The following is a 17,806-nucleotide window of genomic DNA, read 5'->3' on the forward strand; positions in this document are numbered from 1 at the left end:
GAATAGAAATGAGTTGATTAGCAGCATATCAACACTGAAAAGTGTTTCATTTACCTGCGCTTAGTTATCCACCCGCACTTTCCCATAGAAATTATTTCGATGTGTGAAAATTTCCGAGAGTGAAAGCACCGTCATGAATAAATCTGTCATAAAAAATTCCGCCCCTGTAATCATGCCGTCCTAGGCGGTCGCCTCGTGCCGGTCCTGAAGTTGCACAGCACTTAAGTGGACCACAGTACATTTCCAGACCACTTAAGGGATTTACGGCACATATACAGATCACATAAGTGACCCGTGGCACATTTACAGATCACTTAAGTGGCCCGAGACGCGTTTCAAACCAGGGCCGTTATTTTAACTTTTTCCGGGGGGGGGGGCAAAGCACATGTACTCAATGTATGTATATATATACACTGCTGGCCACCCAAATTGCAACACCAAGAAAGATAAGAGATATCGCAACAATATTTATTTTGTAGATAACATGTTGACCAAGCATCAAATGATTAAATTTATAGACTTCTGTGAAGTGTGGTTCCTGCCAAAATCAGTAGCCAGAGTAGCCGCCATTGTTGGAGATCACCGCTGCTACACGCCTCGGCATTGATTCAAAGAGACTTTGGATGTGTTCTTGGGGTACAGCAGACCAAGCAGCTTCCACGCGTTGCCAAAGTTGATCTGGTGTGGCAGCTGGGGATGTAATCTGGGTCAATCGTTGAGCAACCATGGACCACATGTTTTCTATCGGCGAAAGATCCGGAGAGCGAGCTGGCCAGGGAAGCAATTCAATCTGGCGATTGACGAAGAACCTTTGGACAATGCGTGCCACGTGTGGTCGCGCATTATCCTGTTGAAATATGGCTGTGGGCAAGCCCTGAAGGTAAGGAAGGACAACTGGCTCCAACACCTCGGAGATGTAGCGCTGGCTTTTTAAAGTACCGGCAATGCATACTAGAGGAGTGCGAGAGTGATATCCAATGCCGCTCCATACCATAATACCCGGTGCAGGACCAGTGTGGCAATGCATAACGCAGCTGTTCAGCATCCTCTCTCCACGGTGTCTCCAGACTCGAATCCGACCATCGTGGTGTTGCAGACAGAAGCGTGACTCATCAGTAAAGACAATTTCATTCCATTGTGCCGTCCACATCCTTCTTTCATCGCACCATTGGCGGCGGAGACGTCTGTGGTTCTGCGTCAAGGGTAAACGAAGCAATGGACGGCTTGCGGACAGACCACTCTGCTGTAAACGGCGTCGAATGGTACGCGCAGACACTGGATGATGCGGTACAGACTGAATGTGCTGTGCTATGGTTCGTGATGTGGCTGAGCGATCCGTCATGCCATACGCACAATACGCCTGTCATCACGTGAAGTGGTGCACTGAGGTGGATGCGATCGAACACGTCGTTCCGTCGTACCCTTCTGCATCCAACGATCACATATCCGCATTACAGTTGTTTGGTTTCGTCCAACACGACTACCGATTTCCCTGAAAGATAATCCACAATCTCGGTAGGCCACTATCCTTCCTCTGTCGAACTCGGATACTTGATCAAAAGATGATCGCTGTTTTCTACGAGGCATAATTGATCGTTTTTTTGAAAAAACCACAAGAAAAACACAATTGCCGTACTTCAAATCGTCGAAATCTCCAAGCCTTAAATAGCGCTTTGAAGTGGCGCCACAGGCGCGCGTGATGTGCGTCTGCGCTGAAATTCTAATCATTTGCATATCTCACCTCCGCTAATGCATGTTGTAAATTTCATATTATTTGCGTGCTTCCTTCAGGGTGTTGCATTTACGGTGGCCAGCAGTGTATTTGGAAAGATGCTGATGGGGGCGGGGGGCCGTTTCCCCCCCCCCTAAATGACGGTCCTGTTTCAAACCCCTGTAGTGGCTCGCACTCTAATAAAGGTTGAGCATCCTTGATCTAATCGAGTACGTAGTCCAGAAAATGTGCTTATTATGTAAATTTGTACGCTGTCGGAAAAAAAAATTAAATTGGATCATAAAAATGGCGTTTGTGTTTCCTCAATCGAATTATTTCCCACTCGGTAACCAAGAAGACTTATTTCACGAAGAGCAAACGCTGGCAACGGAGTTTATTATTCAGATTATAAACAAATTGATTATGAACTATTCAAGGAACAAACTCCCGGGGACCGACGGCAAAAATCTTTGTTATTTATTATGAACGTTTCCTGGATACAGACGAATGTTCATTCACTACCAAAAAAAAAAGGTTTGTTGCTTGCTTGATGGGCAAAAACACCCTCGAGGCTGATAGATAGTTTAGGTGATGATATTATGGCATGTGTTGTTATTATCATCACTCATGTTTATGCATTGTAAATTACGATAAAAAAATCGTTTCTTCAAATATATTCAGTTACTTCTCACTGAGTAACTCGCTTTTCAATTTCCCCACTCATCTAAGGAAAGTCCATCATGCAAAAGCTCTCGCCATCTTATCTACGTAAGAAAAATGTTACCATCACCTCATCTAACGTCATTATCCCTGTGCGTTCCGTGATTACAATTCCGTTGGTGTAACATGTGGTGGTAGTCTTTATAACTTGGGTATTAGACACCGAATTGAAATTTAGGTTGCACAGTAATTAACCGTAGTTCACATGGGAAATAGAAAAAGCGGATTTAAAACCCGCTTCAAGAATTTTCACCAATGACTGCTCTCCATTTTTTTTCTTGCGAAGTAAAAAGAATCGTCAATCGAGTGTTAGAACACCCAATGCTACAGCAATATGGCTCATGTAAACGGGGCTTATGACTTCTAAGCAGTCATTACAGGATGCCCTATAAATTCGTAAATAGTTAAAAAATTGAAGGAATCGGTGTATTTAAATGCGATTTTTAAAAAAAATAGTTCAAATTTTTGTTGATAGATGGCGTTGCGTGAATGCAAATTAATGGTCCTTCCCCCCCCCCCACAAAATTTAGAGTACGATTAACAGCTCATTTCTTACTTTTTCTGTTCCTGGAGTTTACAAAGTGTTTTCGTTATGAAGTTCGCATAGGTGGATAAAGCACCATAAGTGAAGTTGTTTCACCTCAGTTACGAAAATAGCCGATTGAAGCTTCACGATTGTTTCGGACACAGAAAGAATTCAAGAAAGGTTTGGGTTCTGTCACGCCTGCCGGACCTTCATACCGGCCCTCTATCGCCAAAAATTTCAACTAGTTTTTTTTTCTGTACCGAGAACAAACCCCTTCATGGGAATAATGTTTTCGCAAACCGCATCCCTAGATATCGATTCTACTTCATTTTTTTATGAATTTTTAAATTATTTACAAAATGCAATACATCGCAGCTGAAAAAATTCAAAGAAGAAACCGGTGAATTAAAACCTGTTCTCGAAATTAAAACAAACATAAATGCAAATTATTGTTGTTGATGGGATACGATTGTTGTGTTTGCTATTTTATTTCTATTTTTGCATTGAAAATTACGAAAAATTATTTCATTGTTTGGTGGAATATTTTTTGGACAGAATGTTCAGGAGATATCACATAGTCTAAATGCCAGGATACTGTCGCATAGGATACTGTCAGATTAGCATTATTGGCATATGTTATCAACTGAGAATTATTAAATCACATTGATACGCACACAATTTGATGGGACTTGCAGATTCACACTGTCAGTTGTGTGGGCAATATCGAAACGCATCGTTGGCTGGTCATTATTTAAACACTTGGCTGATTGGCATTATTGAAATTCACTGGACACCGAGCGTTGTCGAAATTCATTACCGCTTTGGCATTATTGAGAAGAACTATTGACTGGGTACATACACTGTATCATTAAAACACATTCTTAGTTGTACATTATTGAAAAATTCTTAATTGGACATTATTGAAAAATTCTCAATTGGACATTATTGAAAAATTCTTAATTGGACATTATTGAAAAATTCTTAATTGGACATTATTGAAAAATTCTTAATTGGACATTATTGAAAAATTCTTAATTGTACATTATTGATACACATTATTAACTGGACATTGTTTGCATTTATTGCATCATTGCAGCCTATCGGGCTGACTGGGCTTTGTTGAAATATATTACTGCTTGAGCATTATTGAAAAGAACTATTCACTGAACATCGTTGAAATGAACTATTCAATGAACATCGTTGAAATGAACTATTCACTGAACATCGTTGAAATGAACTATTGACTGAATATTATTGGGAAGAATTATTGACTGAGCATTGTTGGAAAGAACTTTTTTTTTTCGTTACATGACTTAGCATTGTTGAAAAGAACTATTGTTTGCTTGTTTACATTGACTGAGCAATACGGTATTGAAGAGAACTATTAATTGAGCATTACTAAAACACATTCTGCTTGGATATTACTGCTATACATTATTACTAAACTACACATGCACCTCGTTCACATTCTTCTGCGGAACTTCTAACGAAGATACGCATTATTAGCTAAACATTATTGAAATACATTGCTTGATGGACATTATTGAACCACATTACGTGATGAATATTATTAAAACAAATTGCATGTTAGACGTTATTGAACCACATTACGTGAATATTATTAAAACAAATTGCATGTTAGACATTATTGAACCGCATTGCTTGATGGGCATTATTGAAATACATTGATTATAATGGGCATTATTGAAACACATTGTCGGATAGACAATTGAGATTCAACACATATATTGAAACAGTTGGCTGATCATTATGAAGAACCGAAACAAAATTCGATTATAGCGTTTTAAAAGCTGTTGAGGGATCTCGCGTATGAATCTCAGTGAGATAATGTATGCATCTTTCTCTTAATCAAGTTCATGTGTGTATTTTTTAAGAGAAATCTTTCTTGGTGTCATTCAATAGATTTCTTATTTAAAAATGCAATAAAGTTTAATATATTTAGTTAATTTGTACAAAAACTTCATGAAATATTTTAAAACCTTTGACAACTGCCTATGATTCCTTCACCAAAAGTGTATAAGATTAAAAAATGATTACTTTTTTTCATGCTGGATTACATAACATTTAACACGCCATTTTCGGAAACTGTGAAAGTAAATAACATCTTTTTAGACACAAGGATTTTTTCAGAATATTCCTTGATGGCACGAAACTGAAAAATATGAAAACAGGTACGAGAAAAATGTATATTCCACATAAACCAAGAAGTTTTAATGTACGAGGAAGAGACGACATATTGCTTAGGAAATTACATCCTTTCGCCTCAAATCAATTCGCTGATATCAACAACAACAACAACAAAAAACTATTCAATGACCGATTTTTCTTTGACAGCATTTTTTTCTTGGTTCCGAATATTCGAGATAAGAAAAGTTTCTGTTCGAAGGAAACTGCATCTTTTCCTATCATCAACATAAATTCACTTTATATTTTTGGAAAAATAATAAGAAGAAAATTCATCTTCCTCCTTTTAAAATTGTAAGAATCGGAGAATTTCCCTTTTTTATAAGAAAACGGATTTTATTTTATTATTTTTATCTTACATAAAGCATCTTTTCATGACCAAACGCGGAACATGTAATCTTTTATATTAACGTTTTATCGCATCGATTTTTTTTCTGCACATTATTTTCATTATATATGAAGCTTTTTTTTTTAATTCTTATTCGGTAATAATCCTTTATACAAATACAATGCCACAACAGGCAAAATGACCAACGAGGTGGCTGAGGAAAAAGATGCTCATAACAAATATGGATGTCATATATTTCAAAAATACAGCAACCCAATTAAAACACAATCACAAAAATTATAAACAATATATACACATGATATAATGTTATACAATGTCCGTAAAGAATATTATAGTTGTCTTATTCTAAGTATGGATAGCTTATCGATTTACCCCAGCATGTTTATCGTATTTCTTTTTAAACGTATCAATTGTGTTAGAATTCTCTCTCTCTAAATCGAAGTCAAACTATTCTTCTTTCTTTTTTTCTTTCAATGTAATATATTTCCCATTGGTTTAATGTTATCATTCGAGTTATTATTGATAGGAATATTGTCCACATCGTCTCAGCGGACTTATTGCACCGAAGATATAATTCCAAATTTATTGAAACACATTGCTGGGCATTATTGAAGCACGTTGCTGGATGGGTGTTATTGAAACATTGCTTGATGGGTGTTATTGAAACATTGCTTGATGGGTGTTATTGAAACATTGCTTGATGGGTATTACTGAAACATGTTGCTTGGTGGACATTGAAACACATTCTAAACTGTACATTAATGAAACACATTCTAAACTGTACATTAATGAAACACATTCTAAACTGTACATTAATGAAACATTCTAAGCTGTACATTAATGAAACATTCTAAGCTGTACATTAATGAAACATTCTAAGCTGTACATTAATGAAACACATTCTCGTCTGTACATTAATGAAACACATTCTCGTCTGTACATTACTGAAACACATTTCATGCTGGGCATTGTTGAAATAAATTGCTTGGTTAGCATTATTGAAATATATTCTTAGCTTTGTAATATTGAAACACATTAATTTATGGGCATTATTGAAACACATTGATTGATAGGCATTATTGAAACACATTGATTGATAGGCATTATTGAAACACATTGATTGATGGGCATTATTGAAACACATTCTTAACCGAACGTTATTGAAATACATTTCTTGAGCTGGGCATTGTTAAATTGCATGGTTTTGTTAACATTATTAAAATACATTCTTTGTTTGCCATTATTGAAACACGTTAATTGATGGGTATCATTTTTAGCCTTTCATTATTGAAACACATTTTTAGCCTTTCACTATTGAAACACATTTTTAGCCTTTCACTATTGGACAACAATCTAGCTGTATATTATTAAAATACATTCTAGCTGTATATCATTAAAATACATTCTTAGCAGTACATTATTTAAGCACACTCTTTGACGAGTATTATTGAAACACAATAATAAATGGACATTATAGAAACAGTTAACTGAGCGTGATGAAAACTCGAAACAAAATTCGATTATCGCGCTTCAAAAGATGTTGAGAGATCTGACGTATGAATATGAATGATATAATATATGCGTCTCTCTCATAATCAAGTTGGTGTGTATATTTTATAAAGAGAAATCTTTCTTGTTGTTCGTTTCTTTCGTCTCTTATGTCCTTTCGCTTCAAATCATTTCCGTGATATCAACAAAATAAAACTATTCAGTGTGGCCGTTTTTTCTTTTCTAGGTACCGAATATTGGAGAAAAAAAAAGTTTCTGTTCGAACGGAACCGCATCTCTTCCTATCATCAACATAAATTCATTATATTTTTGAAAAAATAATGAGAAAATTTATCTTTCTCTTTTAAAAACACACGCACTAAGAATCAGAAAGAATTCCACTTTTTTTCCCAAGAAAACGGATTTTCTTTCCTTTTTATATTATATAAAGCATCATTTCAACACCAAATATGAAACATGTATCTTTTACATCAACATTTTATGGCATCGATTTTTCTACACATTATTTTCATTATGGAGCTTCTTTTCCACCAGAATAATCCCTTCGAGACATTGTTTTTCCCCCTTATTTTTTCTATATAATACATCTACCTTTGATTTAACGTTATCATGCGAGTTATTATCGATAGGATTATTGACCGCACCAGCGGAAGATAATTCCAAATTTTTCAGATAGTTAATTAGTATCATCTTCGTAGAATTTCTAATAATACCAGTTTCGAGGAAATGTGCAGAAAAAAATAAAGATCGAAATAATTTTTGAAATATGTAATAATTATATTTGTGGTGACTAAAACAGAGACTTTTCAAATTTTTGAAGTCTGTAACTTGATGCATAATGCATTAATTATGCAGCATATTCCTGATATTATCTCAAGGAAATACATAATAAAATGAAAAAAAATCATGTTTTATAAAAAGGACAACTCTACCAATTATGTGCTAGGAAAATGCAGTCGAATCCCGTTACACAACGAACTCCAAGAGATCGAAGAAATCACTTCGTTACAACGAAATTTAGTTATAAAGGAATTCCGGGTATTTGCATCATTCATATATATATATATATATAACCTTATCTGGGCGATTAGAAAAGTATTCGTTAAAACAAGATTTCCGCTATAACGATATTCGTTAAAATGGGATTCAACTGTATTTTCAAAAAAAAATTAAAGTTTCTAAATAGATTTTCATTGATTTGATGCTACAAATTGTTGATCCTAATTCTCAGAAGATTATAAATTTGGCTAATCACGCATAATTATAATAAAAAGAAATTTTTTTATTTTAATTGGTATATATTTATAATTTTCATTTAATAATTAATAATTTATGATTAATATCGTTATTGAAAAGTTTTCCTTGTATTACATTCACGGGATTTAACTCCAGCTAGTGATCGATTTAAAGTGAAATAATGTAAATTAAATAGCAATATGGATCAGCTTCAGACTATTTCAATAGTTTTTTTTGATCACACGGAAAATAATTCCATAAAATAAACAAAAAGGAATTCAACAATTGGTGAAAATTTCCATACCCCTATTGATGGGCAAGTCAGTTTGACAACCTGTCTTTACACTATAAAAGTTTGATAAAAGATCTTTTACAAAACTTAAAAAAACGACTAATATTCTTATCGGTAACGAGGAAATGAAACAAATAAGATTATTGTGGTTGCATTTTTCACGTTTTATAAAACTTTTATAATGTAATCCAGGCCATACACAAATACCTGAAGATTTAATTTATTTACATTCAATTTAAAATTTGAATGAAAAATTTCAAATTGAATTTTGTTTTTCTTCATTCCTTAAGAAAGAGATTGAAACTGAATTTTCCAATATGGTGGAATATATTATATATTATATAAGATTAATTTTTTTATTGTAATATAAAATTCATGAGTTTCCTCCACGTTTTAATGCCAATGATGAAATATAAATATTTATTGAAAAGTCCACATTACCACATTGTTTTCCAGAAATTCGTAAATAGTTTAAAAATTCATAAAAATTGAAAAATTTGTGTATTTGAATGCGATTTGCTATAAAAAGTTATTCTCACGAAGAGAAATTTTCTTTTTTTCCTGTTCAGAAAGAAAATTAGTTCAACTTTTTGGCGGTATCCCTAGGTGTCAGTGCAAGAAAGTAAATCACTAGAAATAGGCAAGTCAGAGTCGTATAAAATGCATTGTGTACGATTAACAGCTCATTTCTGAATTTTCCTGTTGCTGGTACTCACATAAGGTTTTTATTGCGATGTTGACATTCGTGGATAAAGCACTATTGAAGGTTTTCAATGATCCTTGCTGGACTAGTTTACAACGTTCTCTATCGACAAAAATTCAAACTAAACTTTTTGTTATATATTTATTATAATCTGAATAATCTCGTGGGTGCTAGAATTATTTCTCTCATTTATTCTGAATTTTTATTAGTGCTAAAATTATTTCCTTGATTTATTCTGAGTTTTCATGGGTGATGGAAAAAGGGCTGTCTTAACAGTACCAAGAGTCCCGAAGAGATGTTCTGAGGCACTACCTAACTGAGAGTTACTACTGCAACTCACATACTTACTTCAATGTTTTCAGCCATTTTCTGAAAATGATCTGCGGGCCACAACAGAAAGCTCTGAGGGATAAGTATGGCCAGCGAGCCATGCGTTGGAGGACCCCCCCCCCGCCCGCTTTATAGAGTGTGTGAGCAGGACCGGAGAACTACGCGGCAACAGAAGGTGGCAATTGACAGGGCCGTCTAATCAGCATCATGGGGGGGGGGGCGGGGCGTGCCTTAAAAATGTTGGAGTCCTGGCACTTTGATTTTCTTGAGAAGAGTATGAGAGCACGAATGGTAGGTGTTTAAAATAACGAAATATATCAAAGTAGAAAAATGTACAAAAATGTATTTATGATGGCAGAGCCCGACTGTGATATGACAGGGGCTTGGGAAAAGCAGAAATTGTGTGTGTGGGGGGGGGGGTGCCGCCCGGCAATTAAAGTCGATGCTGTGTCGTTAATCAATGCATATATATCTTCTTCAAATTTTGGGACCTGGGCAAATGCCCCACTTCCCCGTGCGGAAATTAGGCCCTACATTCTGGCCAGTACATCATCATGTGTGTTAGTATTATTTATCATCATGTCTAAGTACATACATTAGGAAATAACTTCAGTAATCCAGAAATGTTCCATGTGTTCATACATTTTCTGTCCAATCTCAATGAATAGACAAAGAGAATCCGTGCCATATTAGACTCGTATACCGTTTAATCCATTGATTGGCGTGCATTGAAATATCCAGAGGAGGAAATTTTTCAAGCGTTATACAGTTGAATTCCGTTGTAACAAACTCCAAGAGACCGGAGAAATCACTTCGTAATAACGAAATTTGATTATAAAGGAATTCTAGATTTTTACAGTGTTCTGGTGGAAAAATCTGGTGGATTAGAAAACTTTTCGTTGTAACGAGATTTTCGTAATAATGGCATTCGTTAAAACGGGATCGACTGTATCAAGAAAATGAGTTACTCTACTGCTACATGACAAAAAAATTTATTGTCAATATTTTAAAAAATATGGGGTGTTGCCAGTACGTATCTAGCTATCACTGTGCAAGAATTTGCATTTAGGTCCCTTCTGGCCCATTCTTGGGGTCCAGAATGGCTCATTCAGGCCCATTATTGCACACCCCCTTCCAAGTGGGCCCTTCGCTGGTGCACCTGTTGCACCTGCCTAGTTACGGCACTGGGTGTTGCACTTCAGGGAACCGCTATTTATATGATTTACATAGATTTGAATAGTATGGAAAATGTTATTTACTGTTTGCCAACTTACTTTTCTATCATTGTTGAAGAGAATGCACATGTTTATGCTCCACACTTGGTATTTCTCTTCCAAAATGCAAAGGTCAAAAATCGTACTTGATTGGCTTGTCAAGAAATTGGAAACATGCGTGCATTTGCGTCATTTTGCTGGTAATTATAGGAACTTCGTGAATAGCTCACAAGTGAAAAGCGAATGCTTAGAAGTTGTGCTTAGAAGAATCAATGCCGAAACGAGCTCAGAATATGCAATGCCTTCATTCGAAAAATATAAGAAACTCATGTGTTGTGTGCTTGAGAGCATCACAGCCAAGTAAAGGGTTAAATGGAACCCGAAATTCATTTCCGTTCATCAGAACTATTACATTCTGAGGCTTCCGATACACTATGTATCTTTCGATTGCAATTTCTATGGATTTCCGATAGTTTTATTCCCTGTTGCGTGGATTATCCTTCAATCTTATTTCTCGCAAATTCTTCATCCCCCCCAATAGGATACTCTTCATTTCTTATAAACATGATTTCAAATATAAGAAAACGAATAGGGTGTGTAGATAATACTCTCTAAACAAACTTCCCTCCTATTTCCGTGCAGGAAGTTCTGGAAGAGAAGCTTAAGTACAAGAACATCCCGTCGAAAAAAGGTTTTGCCTTGAGATAAGTGAAACAAATTCTGTTCTGGAGCTCTGTTATTTGCTTTATTCGAAGGAGATTTTGTAGGAAAACAAAGAAATGTTCTTGTATGTAGGTATTTAAACAAGACAGCAATATCAAACATTTCATCTTCTTGAAAGCGAGTTGGCATTTTGAAAAATGTCATCATGTATTATCTGTTCTGATACTTTCCCCACATATATTTCGGTGCATCGCCAAAACTGAATCCGGGAATAGTTGTCGTGTTGTCAAGTTTATGTGTACTTTCATTGATTTTCATGGTGTCAAACTTGTTGAAAACCATTCATTGCACGTCAAATTTGTTGAAAACCATTCATTGCACGTCAAATTTGATGAAAACCATCGTATGTCAAATTTGTTGAAAACCATCGCATGTCAAATTTGTTGAAAGCCATCGTATGTCAAATTTGTTGAAAACCATCGTATGTCAAATTTGTTGAAAACCATCGTATGTCAAATTTGTTGAAAACCATCGTATGTCAAATTTGTTGAAAACCCATAGTATACGTCAGTTTTTGTTGAAAACCCATAGTATACGTCAGTTTTTGTCGAAAATCGTCGTATGTCAATTTTTGTTGAAAACCATCATACATCAATATTTTCTAGAATCATAGCATGTAAATATGTAAATTTTTGTTGGAAACAGTCACACTTTAATTTTTGTCAAAAACTATCGTATGTTAATTATTTTTTCAAAACCATCGTATGTCAATTTTTTTTTAAAACCATCGTATGTCAATTTTTTTTTAAAACCATCGTATGTCAATTTTTTTTTAAAACCATCGTATGTCAATTTTTTTTTAAAACCATCGTATGTCAATTTTTGTCGTAAAGCATCGTATGTCAATTTTTGTCGTAAACCATCGCACTTCAATTATTGTCTAAAATCATAATAGGTAATTTTTTTTTAATGATCTCAAGTCAATTTTTGTCGAATATCATAATACGCAATTTTTTGTTGAAAATGCTTCGAGATGGCGAACATTTCCGCACATGCGATGACCCACTTTTCGAATTTTCCAATAGCAATAAGAGTTCTTAAATGAGTCGGATCAAGGACTCTTCGAGGGAAAAAGAAACATATAAAAAGAGCCTAATATATAAAACGTCACAACATTAATTTCTTTTCTTTTGTCCGTAGGAGAAAGCGGATAATTGCTCTGATGGGAAACTTGAAAAGATTCCCGATGATTAGGAAAGAACCCGACACTCTTCTCTCACATTTACGGGAACATAGGGAACAACTAAAAAAATAGAGGATCGTCACTATCGGAATGAGAACTGATGATATCTCCTTCTTGGTTTTTCAGATAATCTCCACTATTCATTTTGTTCCCACCGCAACTTTATTTACTGTGATCTACAGATTTTTTGCTGAATCCGATTCATTTCGACGAGACTGAAGATCAATGCCTCTCATCCCCATTTCTTAATTATACTTTAACTTTACCTATTAAGTCTTGGATCAGGCAGCATTTCTGTGATCAAAATGAGATTCCTCAATAACATCTGACTAAAAATGTTCAAAGCAGAGTCAAAATTTCCTAAATTTCATGGGCTTTTTCGATTAGATGTGTATTGGGAATTGCTATTGGCCGATCCAGATGATGCTCTTTCAAGTTTTTCTCAGTTCAACAAGGTCCGCAAATTACTTTTCCCATTTATAATTTTCAACTTGTATACACACTCTATTTCTCCCATTTATTAATGTTTTGCTGGTCCTCCAATTGCTCCTGCCATGTATTCATTTTTTGCTGGTACATAGATTATTTCTCTCCAATTCAATTTTTTTCCTTATCTTCTCATTTTCTTCTATTTACGATATTTTTTGCCGGACCGCAAATTGTTTCCATTTACGGTATCTTTGCCCGTTCACAAATTATTTCTTCCATTTATTTTTCACTGGTCCTCACATTATTTCCCCTCCCCTTTTCCTGCCATTCCTTTATTTTTTGCTGGTCCCCAGATTATTTCTCTCATTTGTTTATTTATTGCCTCTCTCTCTCTGTGTCCGGAAATTATTCTTCAAATTCGTTAATTTTTTGTCTGCCCTCAAACTATTTCTCCTATTTATTTATTTGTCGCCGGTCCGCAAATTATTTCTCCTATTTACGGTACTTATTCCCGGTCATCAAACAATATCTCCCGTTTATTTATTTGTTTATTTATTTTTTTATTTTTTTATTTTTTTTTTTTGCCGGTCCGCCAAGGCCTGTTGCTCATAAGTTCATCCCAGGGAAAATATTAATCTTTGCCCCCCCCCCTCTCCTCCATACATATATGTAGTCTTTTGAGGTGAAAGCAGGAAAAGGGGGCATGTGGGCTGAGCCTAAAATACAAAGAGAAGCCAATTTTGGGGCCCTACGCACGTAATTTGTCCTTGCTTGAAACAATCCTCACGATCTGCAATTTATTTTCCCCGTAATTTTTTGCGGGTCCGCAAATTATTTCTCCTATTTGTTTATTTTTTGCTAGTCCTCATTAATATCTCCTATTCACGGTATTTTTTCCCGTCTGAAAATTATTTGTCTCATTTATTCATTTGTAACCGGTCTACAACTTATTTATATATTTATTTAAATTTGTTACATTTTAAAATTATTTGCATTATAAATTTATTCGTTCTATTGTATATTAATTAATTTATTTATTATTTTTTTTGCTGTTCTGCAAATTATTTCACCCATTTATTTATATTTGGCCTGTCCGCAAGTTATTTGTCCCATTTATTTCATGTAGATCTTCAAACAAATTCTCCCATTTGTTTATATTTCGCTGGTACTCAAATTATTTCTCAAAGTAATTTTTTCCCCGCCTCGAGAATATTATTTCTCCCATTTATTAATTTTTTGCCGGTCCTAAAATCTTTTCTACTATTTTACGAAATTTTCTACCGGTCTGCAAACCATTTCTCCAATTAATTTCCTGCCGGTCCGCAAATCCTTTCTCTCATTCACGTCGGTTCGCGAAGTTGTTCAACTACTTTCACTGCTCAGCAGTTGTGAAAAGGTTGAAGGACATTGGAGTTCGAAACAGTAGGCCTATACCACGAATTTTTTATCGACCAGACATTGTACATAGATATGAGTATGTGTCTGCTGAGACTAAAAATTAGAAGTCATCATCATTTACACGAACTACAAAATTTATCATGATTCCGCGCAACACTAATGATGTGCATTATGTAGTCAAAAGTAAGATTTTTTTAATTCTGTTGAATTTTAGCCACCAGGAAAGACATCATGAGACTCTCATTAAACTCCATTCAACAGATCTTCGTATCTCAACCTGATACTTTATGAATTGAAGGCTCATTAGTTCTCGAAGGTCCTTGAATTTCCACGATGTGATTACCATTCGATGTATGGTGTCTCTATTCTCTCTCCACGTGACGTGAACCACAATTCGCTTTAAGGATGAGTCATATCTTTGCGGACTCAAACAAATAAATATGTATCAAGAAATTCATTGGAAAGGCCAATGTTTCCCTCAGTCAGAAAACTATATGAAAATTAACTTGAGAATATCAAAGTTGCAAGAGGAGGTCCCGTGTAAGATTCACAAATTATATATTTTCTATTGAAAATCTAGTCCTCATTTCACTAGTTTCTGGACGCAAAAGGTATTTAAGAGAGATAAAGTGGCCAAAATCGAATGAAATTCCAGCTATTTGAAGTACCTTATTTGTATTATAATATATTTTAATATATATAATTAAGAAAAAGAATGAGGAACTAGCTTGATGAAATCAGCTGACACGTGATTATGAACGCCTATGAAGGGATTTACCAGTTTCACTCTGAGGTTTCAACGTTGATAAATGTTGATATTTCGAATGCGAATGATTGAAGGGCCTGACCGACGTAGGACTCAGCTTGAACTTTACGCACCCAAACGTAAGGATAGAGTCCAGAGTTCTTTAACTGATGGTCCACGGGCCATGCAGGTCTGTAAGACCTTTCCAGTCCGCAAATAATTTCTCCCAATATGTGTGGCCGCGGCATGGATCCCAAAATTAAAAAAATAACTTCTGTCTATAAATTTTGTTATTTGTCCTCAAATTATCCCTCCTACTTATTTTTCATTTGCTCTGTGTGTGTGTGTGGTCCGCAAATAATTTCCCATATTTATCTTTTCACTTGTCCGAATATATATATATATTTTTTTTTTTGCTATTTACTTTTTGCTGTCCGCAAATTATTTTTCCTTTTTTGCCGATCGACAAATTATTTACGTATTTGTTTTTTGCCTGACAGCAAAGTCTCTCTGCTTTTTATTTGTTTTTTGCCGATGGGAAAATTACTGTTGCTATATTTTATTTCCTGCCGGTGCGCAAATTATTTTCCCTATTTATAATTTTTGGGTGGTCCGCAAAATGGTTTCTCTTTCTATCTGTTCATCTTTCGACAGTCCACGGGTTATTTTTACTATCTAATTATTTGTATAATTCAAAAATTATTTCTCCTATCTTTTGCCGAGCCATAAATTATCCCTCCTATTTATTTATCTTTTGCCGGTACGCAAATTATTTTTCATAATCATTTATTTCTTGACGGTCTGCCAATTATTTCTGCCATTTCCGCCGGTGTAAAAAAGTAACTAACTTCGGGTCATGTCATTGCAGGGTCTAAATCAGGGGTTCTTTTGTGTTACACAAATCCTTGTACTAATAACATGGAGATCACGGACCCTTTCTTGAAAAATATTCATCACAAAAATTACATGACGTAATTTTTTTTTCTACCGAAATAAAGCGCACGGCAAGTTCTTTACAATTAATTTCTATCGTTTGTGGCGGATTCAAAGTCACGCCCTATTCAACTATGCTTCCTCACCATATTCCGACTTCATGATATTGGAATGAATTTTTAAAAACAGTTTGTTTTGTAATTGGCTTTTTAATTTTATAAAACTTTGTTTTATCTGCGGGATATAATGTGTACGGCTTAAATAGTGATATCCCAAAATTTCGAGATAAAACTTAAAGGAAAGTTAAACGCAAAAAAAATAGTTTTATTCAGATGTTAGTGTTTGTCTTCTTTTAGTTCTTTTTTCAGTTCTATATGCCAATTACGTCGTCTGAATGGAATAATGAGTTATTTGTTTACTCATCCAAGTTCATATGAACCCTCCTGAATTTTTTTCCTCATTCAGATCCTCTAGTCCAGTGGAATAATGAGTTTTATAATGGTTTCTTCGATGAAGTTCACGAACTCCAACCCAATTATTTTCCAAGTTAAATAATAAAGCCTTTCATCTAAACGGAATGGTTGCTTCTTCATCCAAGCTCACGCGAACCCCTTGAATTTTTTCCAAATTAGGAATCTTTCATCTAAATTGAATAATGAGTTAATTGTTCTTTCATCCAAGCTCACGAACCCCTGAATTTTTTCCTAATTAAGAACTTTCTCGTCTGAATAGGATAATGAATTAATTGTTTCTTCATCAAAGCTTACATGGACTCACCCACCCCTTGATTTTTTAAAAATTAAGAACCTTTAGTCTAAATGGAATGTTGAATTAATTATTTCTTGATCCAATTAGGTACCTTTCGTCTAAATGTGATGATGAGTTAATAGTTTCCTCAATCCGAGCTCATGGACCCCCCGTGAATTTTTTCATAATCAACAACTTTATTTTTATTTATTTATTTATAAAACAAAGCTACAGGTTTAAACCCAATTACAGCTTGCAGTAAAAATAAAAATTTGCACAGAATAGAAAAAGCGACATGATAAAGTACACAAAAGACAAATAAAAAGTAACAAAGAATTACGCAAAATACAAAAATTCTATACAAAGATATATACAACGCAATCACAGCAAAAATCTTCTAAAGTCGGTAACAGACGAATGAAAAATATCCAGATGTTGAGGAAGCGCATTATAAAATTCAGAAAATCTGTTTATAGCACAGAAATTACCAATATTAGTATTATATGATTTGATGGCAAATAAACAATTAGATCTCGTATTGTGACACTTAATATTGAAACAGATTTCATTAAGAATTGGTATACAATCAATTTGGTTAGTCAACAGTTTCTTGAAAAAAATAACGAGCAAGTACTCTCTGCGTTTTTGTAAGCTATTGACATTGAAACTGTTTCGTAGATGAGTGGCAGATAGAATATTGTTATAAGGACCATATTTTTTGAAATATAAATACCTTAGAAAATTGTTTTGAATAATTTCAAGACTCATAATATGGCAAGCGTGAAATGGGTTCCAGATAATTGAAGCATATTCAAGTTTAGATCTTATAAGCGTATTAAAAAGGGATATTAAC

The sequence above is a fragment of the Pholcus phalangioides genome, unplaced genomic scaffold (assembly GCF_987345545.1).
Source record: "Pholcus phalangioides strain wild (caught in Gottingen) unplaced genomic scaffold, Ppha-v1.0 ptg000003l_1, whole genome shotgun sequence".
In the NCBI taxonomy this organism is placed as follows: domain Eukaryota; kingdom Metazoa; phylum Arthropoda; class Arachnida; order Araneae; family Pholcidae; genus Pholcus; species Pholcus phalangioides.